The 16,432-nt window shown below is 45.2% G+C and overlaps 1 protein-coding gene across 5 annotated transcripts in view; it reads left to right on the forward strand.

The window, feature by feature from the left end:
• MED10 (mediator complex subunit 10) overlaps positions 1 to 16,432 on the forward strand; it is a 462,922-nt gene that overhangs the window by 169,230 nt on the left and 277,260 nt on the right. The window contains exon 7 of one of the 5 annotated variants that reach the window (XR_010116272.1): positions 13,946 to 14,090. The exons of 1 other annotated variant lie outside the window; for it this stretch is intronic. The gene's annotated coding sequence lies outside the window, so the exon portion shown is untranslated. Of the gene's footprint in view, positions 1 to 2,876; positions 6,968 to 13,942; positions 14,091 to 16,432 lie in introns of those variants that run through there. 3 more of the 5 variants (XR_010116265.1, XR_010116264.1, XM_063619589.1) reach the window with 3 other exon arrangements.

Here is a 16,432-nt window from a genome sequence, read left to right on the forward strand (position 1 = left end):
TAGGCTTGGACTGGCACCCATCACTTCTGCCACACTGCATTGGCCAAAGTAAGTCACATAAGGGCAGTCCAGTTTCAAAGTGTGGGAAATAAATTCTACCTCTTGAGGAAAGAAGTTGAAAAATCATATTGCAAAAGGAGGATACATACATAGAAGGAAATAATGACTGCTCTTCCTTAAAGCAATCTAACACAAAAGGTTAAAAAAAAAAAGCCAAACCAAAACAACAATTCAGGTCACCATTCAGACTTGGGAAGGAGGAAGAAATCCTGGTTATACTTTATGAGTTGGTGGCTCCTGGCATATCTTACCTTCTGGCGTATCTTTCTTCTGCTCTTGCTTTTGAGCTGAGACAAGACCCAGTCCCATCTTTGGCAAGGGAAGGGGATGAGTGCCTCATCTCCACTGTCCTCACACCTGAGGCAATCCTGGCAGACACACAGGCTGCTCTAGAGCTGTGATAATTGGGATAAAGTCTGTACTAGTCCATTTTCACTTTACCCCTTTCCTGAGTTGAGATGTTAGGAGAGCTCCCTGGATATAAGGGTTTGTTCTTTTATCTGTTTCCAGCAATGGCCTCTTGACAGGCCATTGTAGATAACAGGAGAGGCATATGGGGAGAAACTTTTTGAACCTCCTCTGAAGTGCAAATGAAGTACAATCAAACTTTACATGAATTTAATTTCCTTATTGTTTTGCCAATTTGGAATCACTATATACAAAATGCCCCATCTCCTGCTTTCAGTGAGCTTGGAATTTACTATGGCCCAAACTCAACCCAAATGGCACAAATGGGTTCTGACACAATCTCAGCTTCTCCTGAAACTTGTGAGGACTCAAAAGATCTCCCTGGAGCTCCTGTTCACAGCACTGAATGCTGCTGGCCCCTCCCCAAGAGCAGGCTACAGACCCACTGTTTGGTCTCCCCAGTCTCTTAGATGTGCTGACCTGGAGCCAGCCTACCTGCTAACAGTACATCGGATGCCTCCTTTGGCACAAAGCAAACTGCTTGCAGGATGTACAGAGGGACACTGTCCACGTTTGCATGTCTCAGGCTCCTAGAATCTTGGGAGGAGCAGAAGCCAATACTGCCCCTTGTGCCTGCTGGGATTGTGATCACGTAAGCCATGATGGGATCTGAGAAGATCTGGTGTTTAAAGAAGCTCAGGTCCGGGCTGTGGAATTTAAGTTGGTAACCCCAATTGCTTACAGTTGAGCCATACATTTACATAAATGTTTTCATGCAAAGGAGATGAAATAGAAGAAAAAACCGTTTCTTTGTCAATATTAATACTGAAGCAAACTCTGCTTTTGTATAAAACAATGAGAACATGATGAGTGGCTATTGATAGCAACAGTGAAAAATGCACACTTGGCTGGTGACTGTTTAATAAAATCAGGGAGGTTTGTTTGTTAAAAATATAATTAATAGGAGATGTCTTTGCAATGTCTGTCACAAAATTGTAATGGAATGAAAAGACCCTGCAAAACCAGGAGATATTTTTTAAAAACCTGTGATTTTTTTCAAGACCAGAAAACATGAGTCAGATGGACTCTCTCCCCGCATGGAGACCTCAGCAGGTTTTTCTAACAAAAGAAAGCTTTTGCACCCAGAGCCTGGGAGCAGTGTGTTACATGGGCACTCCTGTGAGCTGGACAAGCAGCTCATTAACCCGCTCACCATGCCTGCCAGCAAGTAGGTAGGAGGCATCATTATCTGCTTTTCACAGATGGACAAGGCAGAACCCAGAAACATCACACAGGTGACTCTGCAAGTGGCCCTGGTGCTCTGCTGTCCGAGGTCAAAATGCTTTCTAGATCCTCTGAGCAGGCAAGTAGGTTAAGCAGAAAGAGGGAACTGAGAGAGAACTTGGCGGAAGCCAGAGTCTCGAAGCCCCTGAGAGCTGGGGCCTCGCTGGAGCCCACCACAACCCCAAAATGCCACAATGGGAACTGCCCCTTGGAAATGATTATCTGGTCCTCCTAATTAGATTTATCTCTTAAAATGCAAAACTTTAGAAGTGGAAGTTTGGATGAAATGTAAAGTATGAATGATTTTATTTTACTTTTTAAGTACAAAAACAAAGGCTGCCTGCTCCTTAGTTTTGCAAATGTTACCTCTTAACCTTGATACCAAACAGATGTCCAGGCCCCACAGCCCCCATGTAGTCAGCCTCTTTAGTACACCCGGGTGTTGGGTCTTGTTTGCTTTCTGCATGTCATCCCAGTGACCCCAGCACACCCATGCTTGTGTGCTAATGGCCACCCCAAAGCAGACCTAATGAGGTGCACCAAATGGGGCTGCAGTGTGCACAGGGGGGAGGTGCACACCTCATTAATCACCCAGGCTGCCTTCTGGGCCTGAATGGTCTGACATGGGGCATTGTGAGGGTGCCTGCATCTGCCAGGCCCACCAGATGCCTGGCACAACCTCCTGGCCCAGGGAAAACCATTCATCTATGTCCATTATTGGCCACGGTGGACTCAGCTCCTAATTAGGGCCTGGTGAAAGGAAAGAGAGAAGGTGCATGCACCCTCTCAGGCTGTGCTGGAATGGGCCTGTCTCACCTCACACAAAGGGCCAGTGGCGTGGCCTCCAGGGACAAGCCAGGAGTGAGTGCCAGAGAGGCTGGCTTTGTCAGAAACACTCGCAGCGCAGGTGCCTCTGGGCGTCTGAGAGCCAGGCTCTGCATTCGTGCGCTTTTATCTCACAGGCTGATCCCTGTTGCTGAGAGGGCTTGGATAAGTGGGCTGCCTTGAAGATACCAAGGCCATTGCGTTGTCCGGGAGGTGGGAAGTGGGCCCACACCCCTCTGCCTTTCTGCCCCCCTGAACAGTGTTTCTCAGTCCTGCACCCTCTGTCTTTTCACCATCAGATGTCAGAGTCTGGCCCGGCATCATCTCTGCAGTGGCAAGACAGCAGGACTTGGATGGCCCCATGAGCACGGCTGCAATCATCTCTGTCTCTCTCTTTTGCTCCCTCTAGCTCTACGTCACATGATCTCCCTATGATCCTTTACAAACTGTACCCATTGAAAGATTTGACAAACTTACAGGCCGGACCGCCATTGCCTTTGTCAGTTGGTTTTCTTTTCTTTTCCTGAAATGAAAAATAAATTGATCTGCTGCCAAATTACCACCGCAGGAATTTACTGGGGGCTTGTTTGAGAATGCTGCCTCCTCTCTTGGAGCTGCAGGGTTTCTACCATCCCAAAGATGCAAAGGAAAGAGACTGGACCTTCTTCTCAGGCCAAGACAGAGGCAGGAGCACCCCTCCTTTGGAAGGAGGTTGGATGTAGTTCACAGAGTGGAAGTCCAACAGCTTGCACATGCCGAAGCCAGCCAGGGTCAGCTGGGTTTTCCCAGCGGGAGTGACAGAGTGCTGTCAGTCTTTAGTGGATAAAGGAGTTGCCTCCACAAGATGCAAACAGAAGCTGAGGACTTGCTTGAGCCTCAATGAGGAAATTTGCTACAAAGAAGCTTCCAGAGCATCCATCCAGACAAATGTGTACTCACTCATTCATTCATTGTGCACACTTTTCCATTAAGAGACACTGTACCCCATGTCCTGGAATACAATCAAGGATGGTTCCTGGGAGCTTTGAGGGCCCTGTGGAGCCTTGGAGGTCTGTTTCTAGTCTCCAGCCTCCAGTGTGGGGCCTCACTGCTATACGGTCACACAGGGAGGCTGCTCAGGATAAGCCTAGAATGGGCCTGAAGTTGAGCCCCCTCACAGGGCCCCCAGCAAGGCCCTTCTTTAGAGCTGAGTCTTCCTTTTGCTTTCCTGCCCTTGAATCTCCCCTTCAGCCACATCGATTTCCATGAGAGCTGATTTTCACCCAGGAGAAGGATGTCTCCTCCTTCAAACAGAAGCAGACACAGTTGGCCACCGGGAGGAGGCCGGAGATGTCTGCCCTGGGAGCCATCCAGAGGAACCTCTGCCCTGGCTTCCAAGCTGAGATGAGACCCAGTCCCATCTTTGGCAAGGGAAGGGGATGAGTGCCTCATCTCTGCCATCTTCACACCTGAGGTGATCCTGGCACACAGGCTGCCCCCAGAGCTGTGATAATTGGGATAAAGTCTGTATTAGTCCATTTTCGTGCTGCAGGTAAAGACATACCTGAGACTAAAGACAATTTATGAAAAAAAGAGGTTTAATGGACTTACAGTTCCACATGGCTGGGAAGGCCTCACAATCATGGTGAAAGGCAAGGTGGAGCAAGTCACATCTTACATGGATGGCAGCAGGCAAAGAGGGAGCTTGTGCAGGGAAACTCCCCCTTATAAAACCATCAGATCTCGTGAGACTTATTCACTATCATGAGAACAGCATGAAAAAGACCTGCCCCCATGATTCAATTACCTCCCACCAGGTTCCTCCCGTGACACGTGGGAATTGTGGGAGTTACAATTCAAGATGAGATTTGGGTGGGGACACAGCCAAACTATATCAAGGTCCAAGGAAGAGCCCCATGAAAGAGCTTGCCAAAGGGTGAAAGGATTCCTAGGTCCTGTTATTTTGAGGGCAGAATGAACACATTGGGGGTGTCTGCAGCCTAGTTTGCATGGAGAGATGGTTTTCCTGGTCTCACTTATAAAATACAGTGATTGTGTTCTTCCAAGCTCCCTGCCCCCTCTAGTAAGTGCTGTCAGTCTTCACTAGGGGAAAGAGGCCACATGAAGACAAGGTCTGTTATTATTATTAAACTGTTCAGGACTTGTTAGCATATTCATGAGGATATTCAATTTAAAATAGATCTCATTTCCTTTGAGCAGCAGATGATTCCCCTTTTTATGATGGTTGTGGAATTTAATATTGAAGGGATTTCACTTGGCAGTTTGCATATGTGAAAATTCAGTTTAGAGTCGTGGTGCATAAAAGGGAGAAAGAGACCAGGTTTTTCAACTCAGCAAATGAAAAAAGAAATTTTGCTGAATCTCAGGAGTTTGTATGTAGCACAGACAGCATGAATCAAAACACTCCACACTCCTACATGCTCGTGACGGCTCCTCCCACAGTAAGCAAGAACAAATGTGTGCTTCTCTAGTTTTTAAAGGGAGGATGCATTTGGCAAAAGAACAGATTGGTTTCTTTGTGTGCAGTAGCAGCTGAGGATATTCAATGATATTGTATCTACCATCTTTCAGTGAGAAATGGTGACGTGGTAGCACTGGGGTGGGCTAGGGTGGATAGGGGCTGGTGAGTGGGTTCTCTTCTCTGAGGGAAAGGCAGGGGCCATTGCTCTTCCTTGTGCAACAGGAACAGTTGCACAAGTGTAGTCCTCACTGCTGCACACGCACCGGTGGTGCTGAAGATGTGCTAATGTTTCCAACCCAGTGGAGAAGTAGCATTAGCACTCCAAATTGATCGATCCTCACTCTGGACTGCAGGATAAGCCTAGAATGGGCCTGAAGTTGAGCCTCCTCACCACGCCCCCAGCAAGGCCCTTCCTTGGAGCTGAGTCTTCCTTTTGCTTTCCTGCCCTTGAATCTCCCCTTCAGCCACATTGATTTCCATGAGAGCTGATTTTCACCCACATTGATTTCCATGAGAGCTGATTTTCACCCAGGAGAAGGATGCCTGCTCCTTCAAACAGAAGCAGAAACAGCATCTGACATATGTAGGGAGATTAATTCCAGTTCACCAGATCAAGAGAAAAAAACATATTTCCCTTAATTCGAATGTTGGAAGGTTTTAGGAGGTGTTATAGAAAAAGGAACAATGACAACACAAAGGAAAGAGGGCTGGAGATTATAAAATGCATCATGCCTACTTATAGGAAGCCTTGAGGATAAAGTCGGGACCAGAATTTTGGATTTCAAGTGGCTGCCAGGACCTGTGTGACTCATAGGGGATGGAATCATTACTATTATTTATTCCATTCCAGCATATCAGAACTTCTGCCTTACTTCTCTACTGCATAAAGTTTCTGTTGTAACTCAAAATACTGAATGCATTACATTTGCTAAGCTTTCTTCCTCCTGATAATGTTTATAAAAATGGAAATATATTCTGATAGATCTTAGAATTTTGAAAAATTACACCTTTTTCTAATGAAGGGCATATTCCCTAGCCCTCACATTCTGCATCCAGAAAGAAATCATTGCTGATTCTGTCCTTGAACTATTTCAGTTAATTAAAAGAATGTGGAGGAAGCCTATCTCTCTGGCTCAGTATTGTTAATTACAAAGGTATTCAATATGCCACTGCAAATGGCATTCTGCTAGTGCTTAATTAAAATAAATACAAAAATTTAAATGAACTAAACAGATTTTGGCACTGGTCTGTGGTTACTGGGCCAAATTTTATGTGTGGCTATAACACGAGCATAGGAATTAATCTTTACTCTTTGCTCTTAATGGCCTGGCATCTGGCCAGAGGCAGAGGCGGCAGCCCACTGTTCCATCCACTGCATCAGTGGAGATCGCCGCCACCCACCTTCCTCACATCCTTGTGCCTACAGTCTTCCCATCCATGGGTGGCTTTGGTGAAACCATTCAAAATCTTAGAGGAGGGATTGTTTCCTGAATCCATCTTTCCTCTAAACAATTCATAACGTGAAGAATAACATATATTTATTCACTGCGTTTCATCACTGGGCTCTGAGCCACTTTTCAGATGTGAACCCATTAACCTTACCCACTCTTTGCAATGTGGGGAGTTGGAAAGGAAGCCTCTTCCAGATTGACTGACAAGGAAATGTGTTCTTGTGGACACTACTCCTTCCACTGTGAGTTGCAAGCCTCAGCTGCTGAAAAATGACCTTTGGATCATCCATAACAGTGCTGCTGTGGAGCAATTTGATGCCACAAATCAAATGAATTTCTTCACAAAAATCAAATGGAATGTTTATCCACAGGTTTCCAAGCATTTAGGGCCACCATTTGTATATAAATGACTGATGCATCGGACCTTCCTTGATCCCCCATCTGTGGACCCTATGCGCTGGGACATCTGGTGAGCAGAAGTGTGTCTGGGAAGGTAATGCAATTGCTGTGGGGAAGGTAATGCAATTGCTGTCATTATTGTGAAATTCACTCCATTTCTTTAAAAAAAATGAAGTTAAATTCAATTTAGAGAACATATTAAGTGCCTTGAAGTAGGAAAGGAGTTGTTGGGTTAAAGTGAAAGAAACAGCTGGCTCCCAATAGGAAGGGAATCACTGGAGGGCCCTGGGAGGGGTGGGGTGGCTGTCCGATACCCCAGGAGAAATGGAGTATTGAGAGAAGCAGAAATGAGGTAGGACCTCTGGAAACGGTGCTGCGAGCACTGGATCCCTCTCTGGACTCTCTTCCAGCCCTCCCCACCGCTTTTGTCTCGCTCTGGCTTCTTTTGCTCCCTGTCCTCCCCAACCCCATCTCCACTTTCTCCTTCACCTCTCTCAGGACTGCTGCCTCTGCCTATCGTGGTGAATGAGGGCACCAGCCTGGGCTGCACATCTTACTATTTTAGGCACTGAGAGAGTCCAGCCTGGTGCCAACCTAGTCCTGAATCAGGAAGCCCAAAGTGGTAGCTTATTGTTGCTGGGAGCAGGGGTGCAGGCTCCCATGACCTAGACTATGGCCACTCCTATGAAAGCCTATAGCGTGGGAGGAGGAGGAGCCCCTAAGGGAGCAGCTGCTCTTGGTTAGAAGGGGGCTTGGACAATCAGAATGACGGCTGTCCCCTACACGCATGCTGGCAGGGGCAGAGCACAGTGCCCGAGGCTGCAGGGCACTGTAGAAAGGAGTGTGAGATACAGGCTTTCTGTAGAACAGAGTAAGGGGCATAAACTGAGTGAACTGATGACTATCATCCAAGACGCGGAACAGAGCCTGAGGTTCTGGCTCCATGAAAGCCAGTTATGTGAACGAATGAATAAAATACATTTGCTCCAGGGCTGCATCTGTGGGAGGTTCTCCCAGGTCATGTGGGCAGGCTGCAGGGAAGTGAGTGTACCCCACAGGGTCATCAGAGAACATGAAGACATGGCAGGCTTGGGGACTCTAAGGCTCTCCCAGGCAGTGTTACTAGGGCAGTGGAAAGGAGGGCACTCCAAAAGTAAAGGAATGGTTTGAGAAAGGGTAGGAAGAGCAGGGAAGCCTGAGTGTCACCCGGAAATGATGGGCAGCCTGGTTTGCTGGTGTGTGGGTGAAATGATGTGTGTTGGTTTCTAGGGCTGCTATAAGAAAATACCACCATCTGGTGGCTTAAACGACAGAAACGTATTTACTCAAACAGCGTTGGAGGCTGGAGTCCGAGATCTAGGGGTCAGCAGGGTTGGCTTCCTGCAAGTCTTCTCGCTGGCTTGCAGATCGCCATCCTCTTGCTGCCTCTACCTGCAGGCTTTCCCCTGCTGAGCATCCCTGGTGCGTTTTCTGTGTGTCTTAATGTCCTGGAATTACAGCACCAGTCCCATTGGACTAGAGCCCGTAATTACCTCTTTGAAGACCCCATCTCCAAATACAGTTACATTTTGAGGTGTTATGTGTTGGGGGTTCAAAATAAACACTGGCGAAGGGGCCCTAATTCAGTTCATAATATGATGTAACCAGTCTTTGACAAGGGCCCCATTTTAAGGGATATTGAAAGTTCCAGTGAGGAGTTTGTCTTCTATCCTCAGTAAGCACATGCAGTCAGACTCAGTCCCTTGAATAACTAAGCAATCGGGCAATGGCCAATAAGATCAACTGGGGCATGTGATTGAGATGGGAAATAATTTGGAAGATGCCTCTGTTAGTCTCACTTTCTGGTGATGTGGAACAATAACTTGCAGGGTTCCACGTCGAGTTAGCAGCCCTGCCTCCCATTTGGCGCTCCTGGTGCTGGGTCTGCAGGATAGCGCTAGGTGGAGCCTCATTATCCTCTTGGCCCCTAGGATGCCTCCAGGGAGGGAAAGGGGGAGCCAAAAGCTTCCACAGGCATGGTGGAGGGTGATGTAGGGCATCTGTGGAGCAAAGTCAGCAGGTGTTCGGGCCACTGACATAAAAACCAGAAAGTAAGTATCTAGGACATGAGGTGAAGGGGTAAAAAAAAAGTAAAACAGTATCTGGAGCTGAGATGTCAAAGGCATTTGAACCACAGTGACCCCCATCTTGAATAAGGGCTGGGTAAAATGAGGCTGAGACCTCCTGGGCTGCATTCCTAGAAGGTTAGACATTCCTAGTCACAGGATGTTTACGGTTAAGGGAACAGGTTAATAATGTTTACTGAACAGACCCAGGACTTCACAGACTCAGGAAATGGCCTGATGTCCTGATATCTTAGGGGCAAAGTCATTCTTAATTTAAGAATAAGTTCTGCTTTAAGAATAATGATATAGATTCTCGTGGAAAACAGTAGTTACAAAAAGATTAACAATCATTTATCATGAGCCCTTGCCACACAGCACACCTCCCCATGCTGTTTCGTTTTGTTATTGCATCAGTCCGTTCTCACACTGCTATAAAGAACTATCTGAGACTGGGTAATTCATGAAGAAAAGTGGCTTAACTGACTCACAGTTTCTCAGGCTGTATAGGAATCATGACTGGCAGGCCTCGGGAAACTTACAGTCACGGTGGAAGGTGAAGGGGAAGCAGGCATATCTTACCACAGCAGAACAGGAGAGAGTGAAGGGGGAAGTACCGCACACTTTTAAACAACCAGATCTCATGAGAACTCACTCATTATCACCAGAAGAGCAAAGGGGAAATCAACCCCTGTTATCCAATCACCTCCCACCAGGTCCCTCCCCCAACATTGGAGATTACAATGCAACATGAGATTTGGCAGGGCACAGAGAGCCAAACCACATCAGTTATGTTACATCTAAACAAGCATTGTACCTAAGTTGGACTCATTCCTCCTCTTGCTTTTGGGAATGACCTACTCTATCTATGAAGTAGCCATTCTTTTGTTTCTTTACTTCTCTTGCTTATAAACTTGCTTTCACTTTACTTCTCTTGCTAATAATCTTGCTTTCACTTTCTCTGTGGACTTGCTCTGAATTCTTTCTTGCATGAGATGCAAGAACCCTCTCTTAGGGTCTGGATCTGGACCCCTTTCCAGTAATGGAGGGTCAAGGCGAGATGGAACCAGCAGAGACAGTGACAGGAGCTGCATCAGCAGGAAGACCCTGCCATAGGAGTGCTGGCTCTCTCATGCACCGGATCTGGTTCTGGTGTCTGGGGAGAAGCTGGACCTATTTTGAGAGGGGCCGAGGGGGACAGGGGCGAGGGGTCATGAGAACAGCCCCATGATGCAGCATTGCAGTTGGCGGTTTACCCCCTTGCTTCTCACAGTTGGCTGCAGCCCTCCCTGCATCGACTGCCTCCTGTGTTGGATCTTTCATGACCCCAGCTTTGCTTGACCATGAAGAGAGACAGGTGTTCTCCCTGAGCAGGAGGAAGCAACGCTTCCTTATAGCTGCACTGGTGCAGGGCTGCATTAAACCAAATACCTGTTTCTTCAGGATATGTAATTAGTGCCAATTTTGCAGGAAACTTCTTAGCACTGATTAAAAGCACTGGAGGCAATGGTGTGTGAACTGTCGGGACCGTGCCTTGCCCTCTTGGAGCTGTGCATGAGACACCCTCGGAAGGACTGATAGTTGTCAACATTCTTGCTGTCAGAAGTACAACTGGAGGCTGGGCGCAATGGCTTACGCCAGTAATCCAAGCATTTTGGGGGGCCGAGGAGGGCGGATCACTTAAGGTCAGGTGTTCAAGACCAGCCTGGCCAACATGGTGAAACCTTTTCTCTACTAAAAATACAAAAATTAGCTGGATGTGGTGGCATGCACCTGTAGCCCAGCTACTCGGGAGGCTGAGGCACGAGAATCGTTTGAACCCAGGAGGCGGAGGCTGCAGTGAGCCGAGATTGCGCCACCACACTGCAGACTGGGTGACAAAGTGAGACTCTGTCTCAAAAAAAAAAAAAAAAAAAAAAAGAAGTACAACCAGGAACCCCTCAGAATCCTTCAGCTTCCACAAATGGGGAAAATTACGAGGCTGACATCTGGCATCTTCAGAGCCACTCTGCAACCTTTCTCGCACACTTGTCTGCTTCCAATACGATGTCCAAACCAAGCCACGTTCTCCACATTGGCCTGCCTCTCTTTTTCCCTCTATTTTTTCTCCTCTTAGATACTGCAAGCTTTCTCAGCTTGCCATCTAAAAATACTTAAAGAAATTGTAGGAACTTTAGTTTATTTAATAGCTTCTAAATAACATCAATGTATGGCTGTAAAAATCACAGAACTTAGGGGCAAAGCCTGTAAGTAAAACAGAAAATACACATTTACTTAATAAATTAACATAGGATTAAACTTAAACTTAAATATGGACTGTAAAAGACACCATTGACCAGCATAAAAATGAAAGATTTAATCTTTTCTAATGTGTTTGCTCAACTAGTTAAGTCTTCATTGCCTAGCTACAGTAGGTGAAACTCATCTTCACTGAGCGGGGAGGGAGCGGCCTCTCAGGCCCCTGAGGTTTGCAGAATCACCTGCTTCAGCACCTGTGTGGGCCCCAGGCTTTCAGGACCTGGAAAGGGGAAGGACAGGAGTGAGTTTTCTCCTGGGGGCACTGAAGGAAGTGGTAATGTGCATGGTATGTTCAGGGAATCCTAGAGAACTGGCCCAACCTGAAGGATGACTGTGTGGGGAGCCAGGGTGGGGTGTGGAGGAAAGGGGATCTGGGAGAGGAAGGCGTTGAGAGGCTGAAACAGGAGGGCCTGGAGTTTGTTTAATTAAAAAAAAAGATAGTTGAGAACCAAAAGTAGTATACAGCAATTTAAAAAGTAATAGAAAACAATTCAACATTGAGCTGAGTAAAGGGGAATGAGGGAACCAAAAGTTCATTTTTTGTAGAAGGGCGTCGGTAAGTTGTTTCTGAAGTTAGTAAGTCGAACAACAGCTACGTTAAGCCTTCCATTTAGAGAGGGCAGTGGCTTAGGAGAACTAAGATGAATGCTCCAGGAAGCAGAATTGCCTGTCAGGAGGGTCCACGGGAGGCTGGTTTTTCATTAGAAATCTTATTGTGTGATTGGACCCGTGACCTGTACATGAGTTACTTAGGGAATACATCCAAATTCTTTTCAAAATGCTGGTCAAAAATGTGACATTTCTCAAAGTCCACATTGATAATTAAATAGACTTTATTTTTAGAGCAATTTTAGGCACAGAAAAGCTGAGCAGAAAATTCTGAATTCCCATGTACTCCCTTCCCATGCCCACTGTTTTCCCTGTGATGAACATCTTGCCTTGGTACATTTGTTACAATCAATAAGCCAATATTGATATATTATTATTAATTAAAGTCTAAATTTGCCTTACAGTTCACTCTTTGTGTTATATATTCTATGTTTTTTCAAGTGCATAATAGCATGTTGCACCATTATAGTATTACACAGAAGAGTTTCAGTGCCCTAAAAACTTTTTAAAAACTGAATTTATTAACTTTTAAAAGCATCTCTTGATGTCCAATTTCCATAATATTGTGCCTAATCTCTCTTCTCCCAGTTTTTATTGATTCTTTATTTTCACATTGTCAAGGCTGATAACATTTATAGTCTACTTTGAAATTACTTTTTATTTTTATCAGTTAGTATAAGAAGTTGAAAATCTTCACAGAGCATACACTATTATGACTTTGAAAGCTCATGCCCTGCGGAATCAGGTGTTATGCCAATCTTATATTTCCTTCTTTGCAGGTGTTTGGTCATGACTCTGGCATGACCCTGATTACTAGATGCAGCATGTTTCTAGCATCGATGGCAACTGAATTTTATTTTCTTATCTTATTCAGTTCCTCATAATTGTGTTGCATTTTTATTTGCTTCCTATTTTGAGCTTGATTTTCTTGCACAGGTTATTTTTATATATTTTCTAGTTATCTTTTTTATTATTGTCAAAAGAGAATGTCACTTTTACATTGTGTCTCTGATATCCATTCTGTTTTTCTGAAAGACCTACAGTAAGCACAATCAATACGCTTCTAGTTTAGATGGGTAGCTTTCTAGATTAACTGTAGCACTTTTGTTCTGTAGTTTCCTCATGAGATTAGAGTCGTTCTTCTTGAACTTGCTGTCTTTCTCTTTCCTGATATTATCCTTCTTCAACTGGAGTAAATCCTCAAATAACTTTCTAAGAAAAAGCATGGACACTTTTTCAGTTTTTGCATTTCTGAATCTATATTTTCCTTGAAGCTGGGTTGGTAAGTTGATTGGATTTAGAATTCTAGACTCAAAGGAAAATATCAGGAGTTGTTGCTGAGAAGTCTGATGCTGGTCTCATTAGTATGCTTTATAGGAAATCTGCTCTCTTTCTCTAGCAGCTGTTAGACTCTCTGGATTCTTGGTGTGCTAAAATTGTACAAGATATCTTAAATGAACTATTTTTTATTCATTCATTTTTATGCTGCTTAGTAGATTCCTTTAGGTTTTTGATGTATCAGTTCTGGTCTCAGCAGAAAACAGATGTCTACTCAACATAGGACAATTTGTAAATAATTTATTTATGTTAACATTTGTATGGCATATTGTTATATGCATATTCTTAACACTGCCACACTGATGATAATCATTTGGATCAACTCCACAGTTGCATTATGATAAGAAGTCTTTGATGATTATCCTTGAGTATTGACTTTTTTAACATTCGTATGATTAACATTTTTAAAATAATTTTTATTGTGTATATTTAAATCCTTTAAAAAAATCTCTGTGTATCTCAAAACTTCATGTTGAAAGATATTTAAATTTGCAAAGTGTGGGCAGAAGGGGTAGGATAGTGCAGGATACCCCGGGATAGTGCAGGACCCTGGGGTACGATAACCCAGCTCCATTAACACCCCTAGACCATAGAGAATCCACTCTGAGGAAGCTTGGAGAGGGGCTTAGCCTGCCAGCTGCAAGCCTGCAGGGAGAGGCTGTGGGAAGAACCCTGATCTCTGATCTCCATCCTCTCCCCTTCTGTAGCAGCTGCTGCCCATTGGCTAAGCCCAGCTGGAAGCCAGAGGGCAAAGAGTCGAGGTCCGTGTAAGCCTGCCTCCCGGGGCATTGAGTGGAATGGAGAAGGGTAGAGAATGGATCTGAAGTGGCGAGCAGGAGCCAGCCAGCCTGAAAGGTGAGTTCTTGGCTGTGCAACAGAGCTGGCCATTTTTCTTTGAGTTTTTGCCTCTTGGTTTTCTGTGTTTTCCTCTTTCAGGAATCAGTTGAATGTTGAAGCTCTTGATGTCTCTTGTACTTTTCTTCTGTTTGTCCTTTTGCTCCCTGTTCTGGGAAATTTCCCAACCTTCTATTAAATGCTTCCCCCCCCGCCGCCCCCACCCCCGCCGCGAGACGGAGCTTCGCTCTTTCGCCGAGGCTGGAGTGAAATGGTGCCATCTCAGCTCACTGCAACCTCTGCCCTCCAGGTTCAAGCGATTCTCCTGCCTCAGCCTCTGCAGTAGCTGGGATTACAGGCACGCACCACCATGCCTGGCTAATTTTTGTATTTTTAGTAGAGATGGGGTTTTACCATCTTGGCTAGGCTGGTCTTGAACTCCTGACCTCAGGCAATCCACCGCCTCAGCCTCCCAAAGTGCTGGGATTACAGGCATGAGGCACCGTATCCGGCCTATTAAATTATTTAATTTAGGAAAACATATGTTTTACTTCCAAGAGTTCTTAGTCCCTGTTCTCTTTTCATTGCAAACTATTCTTCTTTTAAAAAGGAATCATTAGTTTTTCACTTACTAACTTATAACCTACTATATGCCAGACACTGTTTGAAGCCCTAGAGCTCTAATAGGGAGCAAATCCACTGCTCTCGTGGAGCTGAGATATCATCTGTGGGCTGACCCATAGCAAATGAACAAGTAAGTCAATGCTTGGTATGTCACCATGTAGTGCTGAGTTCTATGGGGACAAGATGCAGGTAGGGTGGCTCGGGAATGGCAGGACTGACAGAGGAGATTGGGGGAGGGTTGTTATTTTATAAAGTGCAGACAGGAAAGGCCTTGCTAATATGGTGACTTTGGAATGTAGCTCTGAAGACAGGGAAGGAGCCAGCCATGATGATATGTTTGCTGGATGCAGTAATTTGTCAAATCACTTTGAAGAGTCTCATCAAGGGTCTTTTGTTTTGTTTTGCTTTGATCTTCCCTGAGATATCACATCCTCCACACCTCTCTCAAAGGTCGGTTGAATTATCAGTTTCACTTATGTGTCCCATTTCTTTCATTCTGATGGTTTTCTTCACATGCTGCCTGATCCTGCAGTCTAATCATTTGAAGAATGGCTGGGTGGGTTAATATAGAGAGAGATGTGGTGTAGGTTTCCTCTGCTGTTGTGCGTGGAGAGCTAACTCCTGAATATGGAACCCCTGGAGAGTCTTGGGTATGTAGGGGAGGCCTGTTGCTGGACAGGACTTACCTACGTGTCAATGAGTGGGTGGCTGGCTTTTGGGAAAAGGTTTACTACATCTGTCTATCCATCCACTTGTCCGTTTAACCATTTGCCTATCCATCCATCCATCCATCCATCCATCCATCCATCCATCCATCTCTCCATCCTTCTTTCCTGCCTTCCACCCATAAAATCGATTTATTTTTCCTGGAGAAAAGTCTGAGATGTTGGAGATGTGTTCACCAAAACAGACTTTCAGTGCCTCCATCCTTCCACCCTGTTTTTGGCTCCTCTTCCACCTCCATCCACTATCTGCCATCTATGAGTCTGGAGCTTCTCTTAGGTTCTGTTCATAACAATTTATCTTCCCCTTCCAGGGCATAGTGTGAAACTTGAAGCCAGGTCTCCTGGGTACCCATCCTGACTTCCACACTTATCAGCCTTAGGATCTTGGGCAAGTCATGTGACCTCTCAGTGCCTCAGCCTCCTCAACTACAAATGGAAATGATGATGGCACTGATCTCAGGGTGTTGTGAGCCTAGTTGTGAGAATGTGAGTCGAGGGTTTATCACTGGGCTGGACACCTGATCCTCACTCAGTGCATGTTACCTGATATCACGGTCCTCCAATCATTATTATTAATCACTGGGCTGGACACCTGATCCTCACTCGGTGCACGTTACCTGATATCATGGTCCTCCAATCATTATTATTATGGCAGTTCTTCTTCTTATCCTCTGCTCTACCCCTTTTCAGTGAAATTTTGGCTATAATGTTTTATTCTGCTTTATCACTTTTTAAGCTTCCTGGGATTTGTTGAAATCTCTCATTTGTCAATGAACTCTTCTTTTTCTCTTTGCCTTCATGAGTTTATTCCACTGTTCTTCTCTTTTGTTCTTTTCTTAGTCTCTTTGTCTCTGGTAATCATTTTGCTCTCATTTTATTGGTGTCTTATTAGCGGGGGAGACACAAAAGTGAGTGCTTGGTCTTTTCCTCTATTTATTTTTTTGACAGTTCAAAACCACCTAAGATGACTGGGTCCATTCTATTCAAAAGATAGAATAGCAGCTTCTTTGTGGT

Source organism: Symphalangus syndactylus, chromosome 16 (genome assembly GCF_028878055.3).
Source record: "Symphalangus syndactylus isolate Jambi chromosome 16, NHGRI_mSymSyn1-v2.1_pri, whole genome shotgun sequence".
Classification (NCBI taxonomy): domain Eukaryota; kingdom Metazoa; phylum Chordata; class Mammalia; order Primates; family Hylobatidae; genus Symphalangus; species Symphalangus syndactylus.